The 21,496-nt window shown below is 43.8% G+C and overlaps 1 protein-coding gene and 1 long non-coding RNA gene across 10 annotated transcripts in view; one reads left to right on the forward strand and one right to left on the reverse strand.

The window, feature by feature from the left end:
* Positions 1-21,496, reverse strand: part of CADM1 (cell adhesion molecule 1) — a 325,193-nt gene that overhangs the window by 97,264 nt on the left and 206,433 nt on the right. The window lies entirely within an intron of this gene.
* On the forward strand, positions 15,294-16,357 carry LOC131836259 (uncharacterized). Its single transcript, XR_009355566.1, has 2 exons — positions 15,294-15,561; positions 15,908-16,357. It is a non-coding gene; the product is annotated as an uncharacterized LOC131836259 (long non-coding RNA).

A 21,496-nucleotide genomic window follows, 5' to 3' on the forward strand; every position in this document is an offset into this window, starting at 1 on the left:
GGGCTCGAAAGATAAACCACTTCCACAGCAGGCCTGTTTCCTAGAAAGCTACTCAGTTGTCTACTCATGAAAATAGTAGATATCCTACGGGATACTAAAAGCTGTATTTCTGACCTGAGGACTAAAGAATGAAACTGTTTTGCTCAGTAAGTCACCATTTTTGTGACCAGGAGCACCCTAAGATTCTTAAATGGCTAGTTCTTTGCTAGATGTCAGAATTAAAAAAAAAAAAAAAAAAAAAAAAAAAAAAGTATGTAGAACCAAAACAAACCAAACCCACCCAAATAAAACTTTGCTTGACCACAACCAATAAGCTTGAAGCATCACGGCTGTTCAAATAAAGTATGTCTACACCACTGTGGTTTTATCATTTTGCTATCACATTAAATTTAGAAATGTCTCTTAAATGTTCCTCATTAACTGAACACATTATTCAATTCTGTGCTAAATTTCAAAATAGCTCTTTTAACTAGAAACGAGAAACAAGAAGTCATACCAGATATCAGCTTGATAATTAAATGAGTTCACCCATGTTTCAAAGACAGAGGGAAAAATGAAACCCACTGATCTTTGTTACTAGAAGCATCATGATTTTTATCACATATTTAAACAAAGAACTAGGTACCTTAAATGCCAGATACAAAAATAAATTGTGTTTAGTTTTTAATTAAGTCTTTATCTTTGTGTAAAAAAAAAAAAATAAATTTAGGCCTGGGGGTTTAGATTGTCATTTTACACAAAAGTAAATGGTAAATGCTTTCTACATGCAAAGCCATTAGATATAATTATGCAATGGGTAAAGCATGTATCACACTATAAATGTCATTTGGTTTTACAGTTATAAACTCATCAACATTTATCAAAACATCGCCTGCAGAAAGAATGAGATGACTATAGCTAGTGACAAATTCAATGCCATCTTAGGAAATACGACAGAGACGTGTCATGGTAAGACACGGACGTCCTGAGGTGGCCATCCCCATCCCTGTCCATGTCACAGAAATTCTGTTCTCTCCAGAAAAGTCTCCCTACCACAGTGCATTTCAGTGGGGTTTCGGGGTCTATTTTCCTCTGTGAAAATCACACCCCCAACTCCCCGTGCTTCTAAACGTTGACATAAGGTGTAATTCCAGCCAAGTTGTGCAGGTAGAGGAACGTGTGAATTCGTCTAGATGAGCTTTAGGGTCTGATTTCAATTGCTTATCCAACCACACACCTCGTGCTTCTTAGTTAGTAATCTCTTAATGGAGTTCTGCTCAAATGGAAACCCAGGGACTATTGCTGCGAGGTCCCCTTTAGACAACAGGGGCTTGTTTCATATTTCTCGCTCTGAATCGTGGAATGGCACAGGTGCTTAAGCACGAACACCAGGCTCTGCTAGCACACTGTGTTAACAGTTCTTTTTTCCGAGTGCCATTTCACTCTCCCCATCAATCTGGTACTTATCGCCCAGGGAGATTTGTCCCTTGAAAAACAAAATGGCTGGGCTTTCAAAAGTCTACTTCTTCCCCTGTCCCCATTTCGGTTCCACACCACTTGTTAATATAAAATCTTGACAACGGTCCAGGGTAATAATGCCATTGGCAGTGTTCCTGGTAGAGCCCCACCGGTCCTTTGTAGCTCGGGGCCTAGAAACTGGGGGTGTGTGTAGGGGGACGACATACAATGACGAGAGCAATAGAAGCTGGAAGGAATAGTGGCTGCCTCTTGAACGTGTAATAAAGCAAAGTAGATCCATAGGAAGGGACTCTGGTTTGTGTGGTCCTCAGATGCTATTACACCTTTCCTCATAGGCTAGATGAGTCAGCCATCTATGCAGAACAGTATTTGTTGGGTGGGTAGCTTCCCTGGGACCCAACAAGCACAGCGGGAGAGTAGACCTCGTGTCTCCTTCCCGTACTGGGCTTCTGTTCCGATCCTGGCTCTTCACATGTGCCCTGTTCCTCGGCCATCCTCTTTCCCCCACCACCTCCACCCCCACAACCCTGTGGTCCTTTGCAGCAGAGTGAACAGAGGTATTTTTTCCCCCCCTTTGGTCAAGGTCACATTTCAATAATTCTAAATGACCACCACCCACAATTCTCTAAACTAGCTCCAGAGGATCAAACACGATCAGGAAAACACTTGGGAAAACCTGGGTCCCTTCAGTCCACAATGCCCCTTTCCCACACTGCATCATCGCCCAGAACCAGCACCCCCCACCCCCACAGTGCCATGCTGCCCCTTTAGCTTCCCCATGGTTTTGAGGATACGACTAAGCCTGTGGGCCTCGAAAGCAACCTCCTCTCTCCCCCACTTCCTTCTCAGCCTTCGCTGCCTGGTTAATTCCAAGTCATTTTGCAGATTTCTGCTCAGATGCCATATCCGTCATGAGGGGAGACCTGACTCCATCATCTCTCCCCGCCCCCCTCCACCCCCCAGGGAGGCTCAGGACCCCTTTTGGATCTCACAACATCCCATGCTTCCCATCCTGGGATTTATAAGCTCTTGAATTGCTTTACAACATGACTTTAGGAAACGGATGCTTTAGTGTTTCCCATCTAGAAGAGAGAGGGAGAGAGAGAAATCTCTGTCAATTAGATTTCTATGGTATATAGGACTGACAAAAAAGGTATACGTGGTTCTTTGAAAGCAAAGAGACATATGGGTTCAAGATATCATAAATGTTTGCTCCTTAATCCTACTCTTGTATTCTGCAAGTCACTTATTTAATAACAAGTGAAGCATAACTGAAAATAAAGGTGTTTTTAAAGAGATTTTAGAGAGGGATGGAGAGGGAGGAGTAGAAACGTATTTTAGTTAAAGGTTCATTTTAACTTTCTAAGAGGACTCGGGAGCCTTAATAAGGAGACAAATAAGAATGCATTCAAAGATAATGGCGCATTTGCTACTTGAGGTTCCACATTTCTTGTTTTCTACAAACAGATGTATTTTTTCTTTACATTCAAGCTGAGCCCATTATCACCAATTTTCAATTTACTAGTCTTTTCAAATAGCCACAGAACATCCAGAAAACACAGAGGAGTATCCAATTCCATGACTCAGGTTCGCAGAAGCCTAGTTAGGACCATTACTTGTATTTAATTTCAAGCTTGCCAACTCATAGCTTCCAAAGGAGGGAAGGAGGAAACAGGTTATTTAAAATTGATGTGTTTTATCATTACCCATCATTAAAAAATGATGCTGTTGTACCATTTCAGAAGTAGCAGGCAGTGAATATTTAATGCTTATGCTAGTATTTATTAATTTCGCATTTCTGCAGTTCTTTATAGAATGCCTATTTTAAATGACTCAGATTTATATTTTTAACAGACTCTCTGGCATTTAATTCTACACACAAAGCATTTGTATTTGTGCTCAAAAAACTACTCAGTAGCACCTATAAATTGCGGAACTGTTTAAAACAATAGGCACCATCAGGATTAGGAGGGAAAAAAGTCACCCGTGGAGGCATCTGTTAGAGACAGCATATGAGGGGAGGAGAAACAGTGATAGCATGCCACTCACGGATATCCCTGTGGGATACACTCAGGCCAGTGAAACAGAGCCAAGTCAACAAAGCTAGGTAGAGACCGACAGAGAAACAGACACGAGGATATGCACATACATCCTCACGGTGAAAAATAAAATCTTATACACAAAGTCATACATGTCCACGGTGATTTGGAGGGCACCGACATATGGGTTCATTCTGTGATCTCGTTCCACCATAAACATCTGGAGGGCAAGAACTGTCTTTTACATGTAAATTTCTTTATTGCTCACACCTCTCCAAACTTACTCCATTTGTATTGACAACTGTATTTCTTTGATAATTAGTCATTGATCGGAAGGCTGCAAAAAGCTTCCGTGGGTGCAAATGAGCTCTTTCCACCCTGTATGCTCAACTCATCTGTATCCTCCACCAGCATTCTGGGTCTCCCGTTCTCCTGTCCTCAGACTGTCATCTGGCCCCTGCTCCTTCCCTGCACTAAGCATCCTACTAGCTCTGCAGCAGCGGACAAAGAAAAGTCGATCTGTGCCGAACACTAATAAAGACCACATTTTCTCAACAAGATTGCATCCAGTAAATTGCGAGCCTGAGGGCAAAGTACAGAATGGGGGAGGCTTGTCAGCACGGGAGCATCTCACAGTGGTAGCCAAGAGTCAGGCTGAGTAGACAAGAACTTATCGCTGACCGGCAACACCGTGCCTACCACAAAGCCGGCCACAGAAATATCTTCTGCTATGACACGTTTTTGTTTTACCTCTTAGTATTGTGAGTCAGCCTCGGCGCCCTGAAAGCTCCCATCAGCCACCAAGCTCTAACGTTGTCACAGGGACTGGATGAAAGGGTAGCCTGAGAAAATCCAGGGGGCTCACAAGCTCCCTGAAATGCATACTAAAGACTCAGGTAGGTTCTCGTCTTTAATTTAGTTAACACAGAACGTGCAGAACACTGTCATTAGCATGACGACAACAACAGTCCCATGGTCCACTGAGATCACGGGGACCATTCCACTGAATGTCAAGCTCAAAGCAGAACTTAACTAGTAGGGAGGCCAGTTATAATCACCCCACTGCATCCCTTCTGATGACAGACATTAATTAAAGCAATACAATTACACAGGGTCACATTGGTAAGGAAGGGAGACTCACAGGCCCTTCTTTACACTTCATAAAGTTCCCCGCTCCACGTAAGTTTTACACACTATCCCCATGCCTGGGTCACAGGGAGAAGGCTTCTAGTAATGGAATTTAATTTTTTCCTCCATAGTCAAATGACACTGATTATACATTTACTACTGACAAAATGTTGAAAGTAGAGAAAAGAATAACCTACATTCCCCTTCCTCAAAGACCTTGTGGTCTGGCAGTAGAGACAGGATAGACAAATAAAAGGGAGAAGAGAAAAAAGCCCCTGAGTGAGGGCTGGGGGTACTAAGCTCCATGGAGCCCCTTTTCCACTTGTTGCCCAACAGACAATATTCCTTCCCTTTGTCAGTTCTCTCCTCCCTGATACCACACTGACGGGGCTCATGTCCCTCTCTCTACCTAGCCTGCAATTCTCGCCCTCTCCCCCGTGTGCTCACCGCATCTCATGGCTGCTGGTCTGCACAATAAACCCCTGCTTCACCATGATCTGTGGATCACCATGAAGCCTCGCCTGATTGTTGTGTAGGGGTAAAATGTTCTGCTTCTTGAGTTCCAGGTGCACAGTTATAAACAAAAATACTATCTGCTTCATGAGTTAAAATGAGGAAATATATGTAGAGCACTTTGAATAGTAACAAGCACATAGTAAATGCTTAGTAAACATTAGCTATGTTTATGACTGATCACAGTTTATGATAATATATGTGGGAGATATAAGCCAATTAAAGAAAAAGAACCAGTCCTTCAACAACTCAGGATTTAGTAGGGTAGATAAGACAGATCTTCATATAACTAGGATACAGGGCAGATTTTGATAAAGATCCTATGCATGTTTTAGAAAAGAGTAGGGGTTAAGGTGGGAGAAGGAGGGCCTTACTTGGAGATGACTGTGGAGGGTTCTGAAAGTCAGGGAAAGAAATACAGATTTTAGTATTAATATTTCTCTATTAGTCTGTATTTCACCCATGCTAAAAAGATGAAGGTGGCTAATGGTGTCTGAGTGTGGAGGGAATGGAGTAAAGAAGTATCATGCAACACACTATAATCCCAGAAGAAGAAATCTACAGGGGTTTGTAAGATGAATTAAAGGGTGTGTGTGTGTGTGTGCATGTGTGTGTAATGAGAGTGGGAGGTAAGGGGCCCACACAAGTGAAGGGACCAGCTAAGGGCTTACTGGAGCCCTGCCAAGCGAGCGATGCTGGCCAGAACCTGGAGGAACAGCAGTCGTAAGTAGGAAAGATCAGATCCTAGAATACAAGGGAGAAGCAGTTTGTACCACCTGGACCATCTCTGAATGGTGGTGTGGAGGAAGGGAGGAAGGAACGAAGGGCAAGGCCAAGAGCAAACCTGGACAGCTAGGACTCATCCATGAAGATGAGAAGGCTGGCGGACATGGGCAGGGAAGAGCAGGAGATGCACTCAAGCAGCTGAGGGACGGGGAGCTCCACATTTTCAGCATGAGCTCAAGGGTAAAGAGGGATGCAGATATGGAATCATCTGAATCAAGATCACAGCTGAATCAGACCCTCTGAGATCAGTGGAAAGTAGGCAAATTCCCAGGACTGGGCAAGGCAGTCTCTAAGAATGTCACTCCTTCCAAACCCATCTCCCACTAGGTCCTTTGTGGTCAGACTCTTAACAACCCACAAATCAGAAAATTTGATGCATTAGCACTTGTTTCTAATTACGGTATCTTTAAATAGATGTTCCAAGGTTGCAAAAAATGGAGTTTGGGTACGGTCAGTGCCTACCAATGGGCTATCAACTGAAATCAGACAAATTTAACATTTTTAATCCCTCAAGTCTTTCACAGAGACCACCCAACAGAAAAGTGTCAGGCTAAAAAAGGAAAATTCCTGTGCCTGGCCTTGACTTTCTTCCCTGAATATTTGAGATCTACTTTATGCTAAAATTGCTTTTCCTTTCTAAATGAAAAACAGTTAAGAGCCCAGGGATTTGTACTGGGGATTCTGTATTAGATAATGCAGGAAGAATTTTGCTCCTTTGTTTTCCAACCTTTAAGAGAAGACTGAACTCTTCCTTATTCTTTCGAAGAAGAGAAATATTTAAGGGCCAGGGTAAACATTATGACCCTCCAGATTGTATTGTTCTGTCTAGTATCAGAAATGAAGTAATTCCTCTGTGGTAAACAATATTCCAAACAAAAGCTCCTTTGGCAAGAATGGGTGTGGGGGGGAACAAAATTATGAAAATATATGTAATTTTTCACACACATCCGAATATATCAAGCACATATTTCGCCATGGGCACCAGATTCAGTTTAATTAGAACAATATTCCTTCCTACATCTGAAACATTTAGCCCCCGCCCAGCTCATCATGCTGTAACCTTCCCCTTCTCCAAATGAAATTATGGCGAATCAGTACCTTAGGACGAGTATGTGACTTGCATCACGGCAAGCGATACAAAACTAAGCCCCTTCTCCTAAGAGGACAGCAGGCTCGGCCACACCGCAGGCTACCATCAGGCCACCGGATTTAATCCAGTTAAACACAAGCCTCCATTAGTAAGACATTTGCTATTCAGTTAAGGATGTGAATCTGGAGTTAATAATGACACCCTCCCTCAGACACACAACCCAGACTGTTTTATTTTTTTATTTTTTTTTTTAGATTTTATTTATTTATTTGACAGAGAGAAATCACAAGTAGGCAGAGAGGCAGGCAGAGAGAGAGAGAGAGAGGAGGAAGCAGGCTCCCTGCTGAGCAGAGAGCCCGATGCGGGACTCGATCCCAGGACCCTGAGATCATGACCTGAGCCGAAGGCAGCGGCTTAACCACTGAGCCACCCAGGCGCCCCCCAGACTGTTTTAGTTGTGTGTTTTAAAAGTTATAAAGTGACAAATAGCGCAGACAGGGTAGAGTATGCAGGGAAGGCACCAGTAGTGGGGATCTCTCAAACCAACAGACCACCTTTCCTGGGTGCCATCCGAAGACCAGAGACTCCTCAGTTGTAGCCAGCTGATCGTTCCTCCAACATTTGGTATGGGGAGTAGATGTAAATGTGGCCACATAATGGAATGGCTTTTTTTCACTAAAATGGAGTCTGTGCAGTTTCCTTTCTAGAGGGGTTATAAAAATAAGCCTTTTATTGCTTGCATCTCCCAATTGCTTTATTTGGCATAGTGATGAAAAATGCTGAAATTTATATATAACATGGCCGCCAGATAAGAAAGCAGGGAAAGAAAAAGAACAGGGGATTAATTATCAGTCCTACAGAATGAACTTTACTCCGATAAGGTAATATAGACCCTGTAGGCACAGAAGATGAAAAAATTATAGCAGGCCTAATACACAGACAGTTATTCATATTGTATACAAATCAAAGCAGACCTCATGTAACAGCTAGGGCTCAGATCTTCCCAGACCTACCGCGTACGGCTGGCTCGGGCATGCGGCAACACTGCTGGCCAGGCTGGCAGATAAGGGGACGTCAAAAAGGTACATTTCCTATCAAGATGTGGCTTTCGCAACAAGTTTACTGATTTACCTAGGAATGTGGTCTCTCGGTGATTAATGATGAGGCATTCCACCATGACAAGTAACTTATCCTTAATGCGTCCTGCGCAGAAACCAACAGCAAAGAGCCGCACATCTCCTCAGACAGTTTGTCAATTTCAGCTTCTTGATGGAATAGAAATAAGAGCTCGCTAATGACAACCGTGAGGGCCATGGCCTCTCTGGCCTTGACCTAACGTTAGCTATAAATGGATTGGGCTACCAGGAGATTGGGAAACCCACCCAAGTACAAAGCAGAGTCTATTTCTCTCATTAGTACAAGAGCTAAGAAAGAACCAGGCTGTGTCTTTTTGCCTGAGCCTTCGTAAAGCCATGGGTTGTAAAGTCCCCTGACCATAATTAGGCCAAGCCATTCCGAAGAGACCTACCAAATCTCTCAGGGGGTATAGGAGCCAGGCTCTTTTCAAGTATAGGGAAGGGCTAAGAACTCCCAGCAGAAATACATAATAAATAGTGGGAGTATTAATTTAGCCAACATCAAGAGTTGGGCTCTAGGGAATTATTCCCCTTGAGATTTCAGCTTAAAGGGAATACCAAGATAAATGTTATTTTTGCCTCTTAGAAGGAAATGGTTTATTTTTTAAAGGGGGACAAAGATATTTTCAAAACAATTCTCAATTTTTTTCCCAATTTTCTATTATAAATTATGCATAAACTTACTTCAAAGTTGGTGAGCTTTCGAAAATCACTGTAATCCAGCTTAAGATACTGAATGGCCACTGCCAGTTTCATCTGCCAAATAATGGAAGTTGTTCTTCAAGGAAGTTATTTAGTGCTAGGAGAGTTTGAAATGAGTCTGCTAAAAAAAAGATGGATCTTCAGATCCAGGGGAAATATGCAGTACAAGGTATACCTTGAGTGGAGATACATGAGCTGCCTGTAACTACAGCAGTTTTCAATGAAAAAAAGCTTGCTTCCTAATACAAAAAAGAATTTGCTTTTCAGCTAAACAACTGATATGTAAAAGGTAAGTTAAAAGTTGTAATACCGTATTTAACAGCTAACTGAAGAGAAAAAAAAACACACACACACCGTGTCATTGACATTTAATCATAGAGTTAAATAACTGGTTCGTTTTTCAGGTGTCCTTCTATTTCCCACACATTTGAAACGGGCTTCCCAAAGTACAACGTGTATCAAAGATACATAAATCATCATCTGGGAGTTTTGTCGAAACTGCTTAGTTTATCTGGGTTCAGTAAGTTCTTTCTAGTTCTTCTCTTAATTATTATTTTTTGGTAGGCTCTTAATGAAAATAAGAATTGATAAATAACTCTTGCTGATTACTGTATGCCAAATACTAGGGATATTTTATCAGCTCATGCTACCCTCACGGTATTCGAATGGGAAAGGTTCAGTGATTAACCTCACTTTACCCAGGAGGACACCAAGAGATTAGGTGACCAGCCAAAGGAGCCCCGCTGACTGGTGCTGAAGCCAGGGTTCAAAGCCAGGGTGTTGTACTGGATGGCATGAGCCCTGAACTTCCAGGTGCTTATTTGATATGCACTTCTCTCGTGTGTGATGACCTAGATACAGGACCAGGAAGAAACACACAAGGTCAGACCCGGCACCTAACCTCAGTGTTCAAGCACAAATCACAACGCGAGAGGAGTCTTGAGTCTTATTGAAGGTACTATTGTTAGCAATCTGGGTTAACATTCACCACTGAGTTCTTATTATAACTCTGGAAAAAAACACAGCCTAGAATGCCCATGGGCTTTGTTCTCTCATTCATTTCTCGGAAAATGTTGGTTATTTGCGCTCTAGGGAGTTGCGAGGGGAAGACCAAGGGTTTCCCTAAGGATTGTTACAGTTGACAAATGACCAAGGTGACACTCCATGGAGGCTGCATTTTGGGTTTCTAGACGACGCATCTTCATACGCCAATCTTCTCCACGGGCAAACATAGCAGAGACTAGAGGGGACGGCCAGGGGCTTGGCAGTGATTTACAGGGGAAAGAAGGGTGTAAACGTGAGGATACACTGATGCTAAAATGGCAAGTAAAACTAACTGGGGGTAAGAACGAAGCCGGGCTTATAGTAAAATAAGGTCTTCCATAGAGCTCAGAAATTACTGCCCTTTAACGCACACCAAGGCAAATGGCCCCATGAATCCATCTTTTGCCGCTCTGTGGGCTGAATTATACTCTGCACGATATACTAAAGACAGCCATGAACAGCTTTTATAGCTTTGATAAATGGCTTTTTAGTTTAGGTTGCATTATGAGAACAAAACAAGTGGTTGTGAATCATAACACTTTATGGGTCTGCTGCTTCATATAGTTTTCTAAAATTAAGCCTCTAAATTATACTCCGCCCTCATTAGGAACAGCATCCCAGAAAGAGGAAACCATTTCAGGGAGTATGGCAGACCTGTGCCTGGAGGGCCCTAGGTAGGATTAAAGGGATGGGCGCTGAGGAACCAAGAGTGTGGCGGCAGAACGACCATCTCCTCCCCAGGAATCAAGGGGGGCAGTGACTGTGCCCAGCTGGAGTTCACTACCCATAAGCGAACAAGGGGTGGAGGCCAACCATTTTCCAATCGCAGAAGGCAGGTGCGGGTAGGAGGATAAGGGAACCCATTCCTATGCAAAGCCAAAAGAGGAGGAGGGAAGGAAAGAGGTTCTAAGCCAATCATCAAGCGTTTCCTGAGTCTCTTCCATCAACTGAGTGGTGAGTAACACCCTACAGAGTTGAAAAAGCAGCTGAGGGGCACATGGTTGGCTCAGTCAATGGATCATCTGCCTTGGGCTCAGGTCATGGTCTCGGGGTCCTGGGATTGAGTATTGCATTGGGCTCCCTGCTCAGTGGGGAGTCTGCTTCCCCCTCTTTCTTGCCTGCCTCTCTCTCTCTCTCTGTGTCAAATAAATAAATAAGTAAAATCTTAAAAAATTAAAATAAAAGCATATAAAAGAAAATAAAGGCCATGAAAATAAAGGCCATTTCCCTCAAGAGAGTTACCATCCAGCTAGATAGATAAAAGGTAAGAAGAATTCAAGGGAGCAGAAAATTAAATGCCAATGTCCCTAGATGCTATTATGGCTACTCTTGATGTTCTGGGTGAGGTGGGATCTATGAGGACAAGCGGGCAAGATCTGGGCCAGGTGCCCCATCGGAGCTCCCAGGGTATCGGGTACCCCTGTCTTAGCACCGACTGTGCTGCTGGAAAGAAATGACCTTGCCTGCATCCTCCTGCTGTGTAAGGTCCTTTAGAACAGAGGCCATGCCCACCTTGACCTGGATGGGATCTCTACTTCCACGCTTCATAGCTCTGGAATTGGCCTGAACGCAAACCAGGGAGAAAGGGGGAGGAAACGCTCAGAATGGGATCGGGTCTTAGGCTAGCTCCTAAAGATGATAAAATTATTGAGAGTGAAAGAGGCATTTCAGACAGAGAGACCTGCAGGAACCAGGGTGAAGGCTTAGGAGCAAGGACGAGTGTGCACAATGCCAGTGAAGAGAAGGTAAATCACACCATGGCTGGATGGACGAGCACTTATAGTTTGAAGACTTGCGGCTCCTAGAAATGGGTCCATTACTTCATGGCCTAGAGATGATTTATTACCGTACTGTTACTAACAGAAATAGACATGAAATGTCTTAATACTACTACTGCCAATGTTGCCCATTGCCAGAAGTCATTCCCATTCCCAGCACAACCAAGGGCGGATAATGGCTGGCCAGTCCTTTGCTAGAATAATGCTCCCTCCTACCATTCCTTTTCATTAGATTTTAATGTCAGTTTCACTGTTCCAGTTTACCAATTATCTAAAGGTTATAGTCAGTCAGACAAGGTTTGTTTAAAAAAAAAAAGAAGATAATCTTCAAAAAGAATAAAGCACGTTCATGCAACTTTAGAATCTGTCACCGACCTCAATTCCAAATGCTCAGTTTTCTCCTCTCACTACCCACCAACCACCAAAATATAGGGTCATTTTGATAAACTTAGAAGGAGAAGGAGAGGGAGAAGGAGAAGAAGGAGAAGAAGGAGAAGAAGGAGGAGGAGGAGGAGGAGGAGGAGGAGGAGGAAAAAAATTTCTAATGCTTTTTTAAAAGGTAGGTTTAGGCTATATATTAAAGTCAAGATTATGTATTATTTTCTGCCTTAGTATTTTCCTATTTCTTTTTAAAGGCATTAGATCAATAACTCCTGTTCTCCTATTTCCAATGCCTAAGTGGTTAACCCAGGATTTTTCTAAGTTTGTTCCTATTAAATGAACTGACCAAAGTCTTTACTTCCTAGTTAAATGGACTCTTTCCAAGAATGCCATGGAAGACAAAGAATCCAACTGGTTCAGTGGCTCAATCCAATGAAGCATTCACCCTCGGCCTCTGACAGCTCAATCTCAATGCTTCCTGACAGTATGAAGGATTGCTAATTTCTTACGCTCTCACTGGTGGTTCTTAAATGCTCACCAATGAACCAAATGTTGATCAGTCAATGCCAAGGAATCAGAAACCAAATTGCCAACTCCCTGATTTATAAGTCCAAAGACTCAGGTTTAAAATCAGATCGAAGACCTTAGAATTTACTAAAAAATGGTTTAATAGATGCATTCACAATGAAAATATTCGGGAATGCGATTTGTAATTTAAAGGGGGAAGGCTATTATAGTTCATAACACCTAGTATTTACTGAGCACTTACTCTGACAGAAACCGTTCAAAGTAATTCCTACGCATGAACTCATAAATCCTCAGCAAAAACCCAACGAAGTAGTACTCATCCCCATTTTACAAATGGGAAAACCAAGGCACCAAAGTTTACTGACTTGATCAAGATCACCCGACTAGTGTCAAAGCCTGGCACTGATGAAGTCCCAGAACCTAAGTCAGGTTCGGTGGGGTGAGGAGGTTCGGAGCCAACGACTAAAGAAAGAATTCTTAAGACGTCGTTGGTGCAAAAGGTGATTTATTAGAGCACGGGGACAGGGCCCGTGGGCAGGCAGAGATGCGGCTGCCCCGGGTTGTGAAGGTGGGCATGTTATATACCCTGCGGTTGGGGGTTGGGGGGAGGTGGTGAAGGGATGGGAGGTTTCAACAGAGTTTTCACATGTTAAGAAGGGCCTACAAGGTGCGGGGGGGCGGGGGGGGGGCGAGGCCTTGCCCTTATGGCCTGATCAATGTCGTCTTTAGGTCAGGCATTAACATCAAGATAATTGGGAGATTCTTGGTGGGGTGTTATGATCCTGCTGTCATTTACATTCCCTTCTACCTCAGTCTCCTCCAGTTTATGGTGGGAGGGAGACATTAGGGCTTCAGGAACCGAGAGTTATTTGCCTCTGGAAATTTGTGCTATTGATAAGGTAACCTCCCTGTTTAGGTCTCTAGGACATCTGTAGAGCAAGGGAGATTCCTGTTCTGCAGGATTGTAATCCCTGCAAGTTAACTATTTATTGTTTTATGGCAGTCAGGGGTGCCTGAGGAATGAAAGGGTGAAGAGGGGGTGCAAGGCGCCAGCTTTTGCTTTGTCCTCAGCCAGCCTCCTGCTCCCTCATCAGCACCACTGGTAGAGGTTTGCAGGTGTAGTGTCCGTGATACAAAGCAGCGTAATAAAGAGAATCAGTGGACTTGGACTGGAAACATGAAGAAAAATTAACATGCACAGAAGGACTGTTGTGTTTCTCCTTATTTCAGTTCATCCTGAAACAAATACAAAGTGGGTAGGGGAAGCCTCATTTTGATAGATGAGGAAGCAGAGATACCAGGTAATTTGTCCAGGAGCCCAAGGGAGGCCATGGCTGAGCCTTAGGCACACCCTGCAGGTGTGCATGCCCCGCCTCCCCCCACCCCCGCGGGGGAGGGGGGGACAGAGCTTAGCTGTCTGGGACCATGAATCCCCAGAGCCTAGCCTGGAACCTGAAACCTGAAATCTCCACATTCAGTGTTTGCTTTCATTTAGTGCTTTCATCTATAAAACTACCAAAGACGTGGTTATTGTGAGGAAAAAATGAAATAATTCCTTCACCCCCCCCACCGACCCCAGTTTTATTGAGGTAGAACTGACATGAATACATATTGTGTGTATTCAGGTTGTACAGTGGGATTTTGTAAAAAGGCACACAACGTGATGATTTCATATACGTATACGTTGTAAAATGAGTCGCACGATCAAGTGAATGAACTCATCCATCACCTTCCACAGTTACCGAGAGGAGTCCTAAGAAAGCATCACAAACACTCTAAAGCCATAGGCACATGTAAATTGTAAAACTACAGACAGTAACAGGCACAATCAGCTCTCCGTTCTTCCAAAGGCAGTGGTATTTCCGATGCGTAGAACTCATTTTTTTTTTTTAAATTAGCAAACTGAATATTGTTACTAGCCCTCTGCCCACTGAAGTTCATTCTGATTGTAGGGCAAATACATATCACCCACTGTATTCAATATTCAACAAGGGGAAATATAATGCTACATTATAATCCTCTTTCTTACACACACACACACACACAGGGAAACAAAGGGAGTTTTCATTTTCTTTAGGCCACTAAATACCTATTAACCATTTTGTTAAAGCCTAGGGCATTCAGCTTGTATACAAAACTCATTACTGTATGCATTTGAAAAGGAATTTAAACTGACCTGACAATGGACACAATAATGAAACAAAATTCTCATTACCATACTCTAAATAATAATACAAAAAAAAAAAATTAAAGATAAATGCCAGATTCAAACCCAATCTGTGGTTGCTTGGGATAGATTCTAGTTTGAAACAAAACCTAACTGGGGTAAAAGGTACATTCTGGTAGTTCAATTTGTTATGCTCTGGATAGCGTCTGTCTTCATAGAACTATCTTTCTCCCCAATTAAGGAACAATTTTGCCAATCAGTTTTGCTGGCAACTCAGCCACACAAAAGAGAGAGGCAGGGGAAGAAGCAGGGGGTGTCAGGAAGGTTGCCCATACCTCCTGTCACATCACTACTGATTAAAGGGGCTTGGAAAGAATAGAAGGAAAGTGCATTTCAAGAACAACAGAACCTTTCAGCGAAAGTACACTCACCTAATTGAAAAGCTACTCGGAGCTGTTATTTTTATAGCCCAAAATGCTGAATCATTCCTTAAACAATTTCGCAAAATCAATAAGAGAGAAGTAGCTCTCTCCCGACCCCTCTCCTAACCAGTGCCTGTTGGAAACAATGCCTTTCCTTTTCTCTCCGGTTTAAATTGAGGGCCAAGCAGCCAAAGAGAAGCAAGAACACATCACGTTCTCTCAATTAAGAACGGTATGCTGGACTCGTATACATCGCGGCAAAGTTTTTCTCCTGAAGTTTCTATGTGGATGATCTCTGGCTCTGATAAGCAGGTTCTTGGGAGATGAGACTCTAACACGGGTCTCCAGGGGGACTGGTCGATGATTAGTTGCTGTTATTCCACTGAAAGGTATGAGGGAAGGGAGGGAGGGAGGGGGAAAAGGGCAAGCCCGGATGCCTGGTTTAAAATCAGGAAAATGGTGGGGGGGGGGGGGAGTCCTTTGAGAGTGGGCGATCTGGCCACCCCAGACGGGTTACACTCATGTTGCCAGCTCTCTTGGCACCTGCCAGGGAAAAGCGTTCAAACACGGAAAACTATGCTGGAACTACGTCACCCCACAGTCAACTGGGGCATCTTAGGGACAGCAAAAGAGGGTTCTGTGGAGTACTGACAGCAGGAGTGGCCTCTAAAGTTTGGCTACAGAGAAATGCTGAGTTACAAATGGTGACCACACACAAATCTGTTGTCGTTCTAGGATGGATAAAGAAACAATCGGAAGAATGGTGGTTAGTCTAACCGTTCCTTTTGGGATCTGTAACAGATCTGTAAACAGATATCTATTTATTGAGACCTACTATGTGCCGGCTACTCCTGGAGGCACTGGGCACAGCGGTGAATGCATCGGACTCCTGTCTTCACGGAGCTTATGTGCTAAAGATGCGGGTCAGACTATAAAGACACAATAACCTATCTCGGGTGATGATCAGCACTTTGAAAAACACAGCTGAGGTCATGCAGTGGAAAGTACCACGTGCGGGAGGCTGAAATTTCCTACAGTGTGCTCAGCGGAGCCCGTGTGATGAAGGGACACTTTGGCAGAACATGGAGCCTGTGGGGGGACAGGGCGAGATGGGGATCTAGGAGGATGCATGTTTTAGTTCCCAGCAGCAAATGGAGCAATAAAGCAGGGGCTCTCCAGGGAGAATGGGCTTGGAGTGTTCCGGAAACAGTGAGGAAGTCAGCACGGTGAGGGGTTAAGAGATGACAAGAGAGAACACAGCTGCGGTTCTAGGAACTCACACTTAGAACCAAGTAAAACACTACTTCGCCTCCAGAATACCAGGAGAAAAATGACATTTTACAGCAAATATTTCAAATGAACTGCCCCCCCCTGAGTTTTGCTACTTGAAGAATTGTAGGTTTATTTTGTATAACCAGCAATCATAAGCCCGTTTCTACAAAACCGAGAGTTTTAAACTAGTTGATGCTAAGAGAGTACATTCGAGACAGAACAAACAAGAACTACATTTGGGTACAACTTGTGGCCCCTCCCTGATGTCCCTACTTCATCCATTCCCCTCCCTGTGCCCCACTGCCTCAGGAAGTCAGGGACAATGTCTCCTGTGTTCCCAGACGCTCATGGGGTCCTGTATCATGGAACTCATCATGCTGCCCTGTCACTATCTGACACTTGTCTCCTTCCTCTCGAGATAAAAAGGGCTTTATTTACTTCACTGCAGTGGCCTCTCATTGCCCAAGAAGTTTGTGGCTTGGACGAATGAAAAGCTGGATAGGCACTCAGCTTCCCTATCTTGACCTTGCTCTTGTGTCTTCAACCTAGAGGTCCATGACTCAGGCGGCATCAACTCCCCACTCTTGTGTTCCTGTCTCCCGGGCTGGGGACTGCTTATCTCACACTACCCCCAGCTTAGGGCGAGTAATATGCCAATGGTGCTTAAAAATGGCTTTTCCGGGGGGGTGCCTGGATGGCTCAGTCAGTTAAGTGACCGACTCTTGGTTTCAGCTCATGTCATAATCTCAGGGTCATGGGATCGAGCCCTGCATCGAGCTCTGTGCTTAGTGAGGTGTCTGCTTGAGGATTCTTTCTCTCTCTCCTTTGGCCCCTCTCCCTCCTTGCACTGGCTTGCATGCTCCTTCTCAAATAAATAAGTCTTAAAAAAAAAAAAAATACAGCTTTTCAGCCTGTTCTCAGGAAGAAATTCTAAGAAGCAGAGACATTTCTGGAGATGAAAGTGAACAGTGTTATTTATTTACACATTTGACGCTTTAAAGAACGAGAGATGGTCCCGAGCAGCACGACAGCACAGAACCCTCTGATAAATGGGGGTGTCCACGAATCTGTGCTGTCCCACAGGGTGGACATGGGACCTGTGATGCGACCGAGCACGGGGAGTGTGGCTAGAGGGACCAAGGATCCGAATTTCTAGTTGTAGTTCATTTGGCTTGGCTTATGTTCAAATGGCCATCTGGGGCTAAGTGGTTCCCGCGGTGCGCAGCTGGGGACGAGAGCCTCCTCTCCCAGTGTCCTCTCCTACAGAGGGGTCAGAAATGATTTGAATACAAGTTCCCTGAGGGCCAGAGCCTTGGCAGTCATGTTCAGAGCCTGGGCAGTGCCTGAGATGTTCTTAGTCGTCTGTGAAATCACATGTGTGCACACCCATTGGTGGGGGAGATGGGGGGTAGGGAGGGAGGGCAGGGTGGGGTCAGGGTTTGCAGAGGCCTGGACGTACCCACTGGGGACACGGTGACATTGTCTGTACATCGTAGCTCTAAAGCTCAGAGACCCTTCCGATGGGCATTCTTTTCTACGTGGATGCTACTACGTGCTCCTGTGCTTGCTTCCCCCCCCCCCCCCCGCCAAGAGAATATTTTGAAATTAGAGAGGAATTTGTTATGCGAACGCTGGCTGACTTTGGGAGCCAAAGGTTCTCACTGCAGAAGGCCGCGGGCAATCTGACATGCTAGCAGCCACTCAGCTCACTCCTTGGCTTTCCCGAAGACGTTTCACAAGTCGGGCAGGAGGCATGAATTTTTTTTCCCCACCTCATTTGTGATTTTTGAGTAGGAAATTAAAACCTGTACACAGGAAAAGAAAGAAGGCCTGATGTATTTGATCAGGGATGCTTTATGAGGAATTTATTATCAGGTAGGAATATCAAATGAGAACCAGAAACAGCAGGGCAGCCCAAGAAAACACCAGCATTTGACAAAATAAAACAGACGCTGATGGGCTGGAGCTATTGATGGCTGAGGGGATAAGGAAAATAAAAAGAGGAAATTAGAACAAATAAGATGGATGATGTAATTAAGAACTGAAAACAAGCACGGAGGAAGAGAAATTTGAGCTTGCTGGCTCTGGAAAGTGAGCTATTTCAACCTTTTTTTTTTTTTTTTTTTTTTTTTTTAATACCAAGGGAGGTATGTTTAGAGCCTACACAGACCATAAGAAAATTTGGTATTTTAAATAGCCAAACCTCAAATTGGGTCCGCGGTAGGTTGAGGGTTCGCACTGACCGGTGTCCCATCTTCAGGAGACCAAACCAGCTCCAAATACAATAGCTCAGATCACCTTCAGCGGCCTGACATTAACTCTCCATTGCTCCCCACGCCTTGTTCTCCGATTGCCTTCAAGATAGCGCGGGGCCCAACAGGAAAGGGATCGCTATAGCAACCGGGAAGCTCCTTTTATCTGAGTGGAGAAGGTTCTGCAGGGCTGGGCAGGAAGATCCAGAGGGGAGAGCCACGAGAGGAGTGCCCACTCTCCAGCCTGCCTAGAGATTCTTAACTGGAGGATGTGTGTTCCAGAAAATGATTAATGCTCGGAGGAAAAAAAAATGTTCTAATTGAACGTACAGTAATTCCGAATTTTCTTTTTGTGTGACAGATAAGATATAATCGTTGAATTTCTTTCTCCAGAGGCTTTGTAGGAAAAAACCCTTTGTGGAAGCAATATCTTTGGTGTCTGAAAGATAGTCTTTTTATATGAAACAAATTCTGCATTGGGTTTACTAAAAGCATCCACCTGCTTATCAATCTAAAAGCTGCATCTTTAAAGGTCACAAGTGAAGGAAAATCAGATAGACTCATTCTAATTCCTAGCAAACGGGAGCTCATTTCTCCCCAATCCACCCTGCAGTGCTCAGCAGCGTGACCTTTCACTTACAAAGAGAACAGCAGATTTCTGTCTCTCATGTGCTATCCTCCCGTCCTCTTCAGGAATTAAATGCAGTTTTGATATTATTATTACTCACTTCCATAATATTCCCCTGGAAGCACCCATACATGAGGATCTCTGAGCCAAAATGTCCAGCCCAATCTCTCTCACAATCACTTGGGCCTGAGAAGGGATATTAATTAATAATAATAATAAAAATAAATAGTTGGGGATAAAATAATAAAAAAACAGTTGAGTATACGGCACTCTAGGGTCCGAGGGCACTTGTGAAAACCTGTGATCTGCAGCAGGGAGTGAATTAAAAAAATAATAATAACAATAAAAAAATAAATAAGGCTTTAATGGCATGCTCCTCTTTAACTCTGACAAATCTCACTGGGAAATCAGCCTTTCTTTGGCATCCCTGAGAATACGGGTGTCTGAGTCACATCAGAAAGTAAGCTGTCTACTGGAAACCTCTAGAAAGTGCACCGGTTGGGGGGGGGAGGGAACGCCAGGTCGAAGAGTGATGATGACTAGGGGCTCGTCTCTGTTGCTTACCACCCGCTGAAACAACAGCTGGAGGGGTCGGTGACCTGGTGTGAGGCAAAAAACACTCATTTCTCAACAGTCCCTGACAACCACGTTGTAGTCTGAAGTCCAAAGGCTGCGCATACACACACCTGCTCGCCAAGGCGAAGGCACCGGACAGAGCGCGGGCTGTCCCTGGCTGCCCTGAACGGCAGGCCACTGTAGGGCCGTATCATTTCATTTTCAGAAGAAATTGTCTTCGTCGCTTCATGCAGTAATTTCAGGCAATCTAAATTTAATTACAATAAGCGTATGAACTTCATTAATAGTATGCACGGGATAAATGATTGAAACGGAACCCGAAAAGCAGGCAATTTCACTTCCACATGCCTCAATTTCCCTAACATGAAAGATCGGAACTACCTCACATCCCTAACTAGGGTCCATTTAAATTCTGTGTGGAAGCCAGAACAAATCAGATGCTTAATACATTTTATATTAGTAATAATTAATAATTCAGAGACGAACAAAGTTTCTTCTGAAATAATCATAGTCTACACTTGTATAGCACATTATGGCGTATGGAGGACATTATCACATCTGATCCTCCCAGGAGCCTCTGCACCAGACATTACAACGTCCACTGGGTAGAAGAGCGAAGCGAAAGCTGGACAGGGGTTCATCAAATGTCACACAAAAGACATGTGTGAAGTGGGGGGCTGCAGCCAGAACTCAAACCCTGGTCAGATCTTGATAGCCAGTTCCTCCTACTCTCCTGAAACAGGATTAACATTTGGTCAGGAATATTGTTTGCTTTTTTGCCCATGTTGAATCAATACTGATATTCTAATTTAGGAGACAAGGACACCCCTTGCTATTTGCATATTATAATAGCCTTCAGCACAATTACTGGATGGATCTTTTGAAAAAAGAAGCCACATGTTTACCCTACTTCACTGCTTTTAGGAAAGTAGGATACATGACATTTACCAAATGCTACAGAACAATTAGCTGTCATTTAAACTACTGTGAAGAAATAACATTAAAAAAGGAAAATAAGCAGGAAACCTAAATTTTCAGTGACTTCTTGAGAGTTACCAGATGAACTCTGTGTTGTACTACAGACACCCCTCCGCAGTCCTTTAAAGGTCTGGGGACTAAGGATCCCATAGTCCACAACACACAGGACAACAAAAACTAACTTGTATCTCGAGTTTCCACCCGACGGTCTCATCGACTCCAAAACCATCCTTTGAAGCAAACAAATGAACATTACCATGTGTGTTCCTCTGGAGGTTGTGCTGCGGAATGAGACATCCATGGTGGTTCTGGTCTCACTGTTGCTTAATAATATTATTGGCTATGATTAATTCTGTTATCATGCTGCTTAAGCTAAGAAACAGCCCAGGATTTTGCACATTTTGATTAGTAATCAACGTATTGTAATTTAAGTCCCAATTTCAGACATAGGAACAGAGCAGAATGCAAACCTCCTTCCTTCCAAACCATTAGACCATTTATTCTTCATAAACAATCTCTCAGGTGAGACTCTATGATTAAGAGAGGTAAGTCAGAAAAGCAAGAAAGCACATCTTAAGTGACCTCACAAGCACAAATGAGAGACCTGAGTATTAAGAA

Source organism: Mustela lutreola, chromosome 1, assembly GCF_030435805.1.
Source record: "Mustela lutreola isolate mMusLut2 chromosome 1, mMusLut2.pri, whole genome shotgun sequence".
NCBI classification, from domain to species: domain Eukaryota; kingdom Metazoa; phylum Chordata; class Mammalia; order Carnivora; family Mustelidae; genus Mustela; species Mustela lutreola.